The sequence below is a fragment of the Ipomoea triloba genome, chromosome 14 (genome assembly GCF_003576645.1).
Source record: "Ipomoea triloba cultivar NCNSP0323 chromosome 14, ASM357664v1".
NCBI lineage: Eukaryota > Viridiplantae > Streptophyta > Magnoliopsida > Solanales > Convolvulaceae > Ipomoea > Ipomoea triloba.
Window position 1 is genome coordinate 6,280,267 of NC_044929.1, and position 1,051 is coordinate 6,281,317.

The following is a 1,051-nucleotide window of genomic DNA, read 5'->3' on the forward strand; positions in this document are numbered from 1 at the left end:
TATATATATATATATATATATATATATATATATATATATATATATATATATATATATTCAAAAACAAACACTGCAGATTACATTAATATATATATTATATCATACATTAATATATATATTATATCAAAAACACTGTAGATTAAATTAATATATATATTATATCAAAAACACTGCAGATTACATTAATATATATATATATATATATATAAATAAATAAATAAAATGAAGGAATACATGAAATATATATCATATACACGCAGTCCAACCATTCAAGTAATACAATGAAATATATATCATATACAAGCTTACGGATATACGAAATGCAATAGAAAAAAAAATACAAGTAATACAACAAAATAAATATATACATACCTACAGACGGATGATATTGCGATTGGCCGGTTGCAGACTGCAAAGCGAGGTGGCTGATGGGCGATGCTTCTGCGGAGAGTGAATGAAGATGAAGCGATTAGCGTGAAAATTGCGAATAAATAAGAATAGAAAAGGGTTTTAATTGGGAAGGGTAAATGATGTCATTTCTTTAAAATAATAAGGTTAAAGATGGAAAAAATGTTAGGAAGCTAATAGCTTATTTTGAAACGCTATCTTAGGTACCGTTCAAAAATAAGCTCCTATTTTAAGCTACTAACTTATTTTCGTTCAAAAATAAGCTCCTATTTTAAGCTACTAACTTATTTTAGTTCAAAAATAAGCTCCTATTTTAAGCTACTAACTTATTTTAGGACAAAAATAAGCTCCTATTTTAAGCTACTAACTTATTTTAGGAACATTACCAAACAGAGCTTATAGCTTATTAGTAGCTTAAAATAAGCTATAAGCTCTGCCAAACAGAGCCTCCATGTCCATGGCCCTATAAACTAATGGTTAGTACTCAAAAATAAAATCTTATATTTATTTAGATTTTAGATATTTATATTATTGTAGTTGTTGTTGTTATTATGCAAACCATTTTTTCTTTTTTTTTTTTTGAGGACTACTGACTCTGTTCATAGCTACTTTCTCAACCTACTGAAACACAAAGAGCCAACAA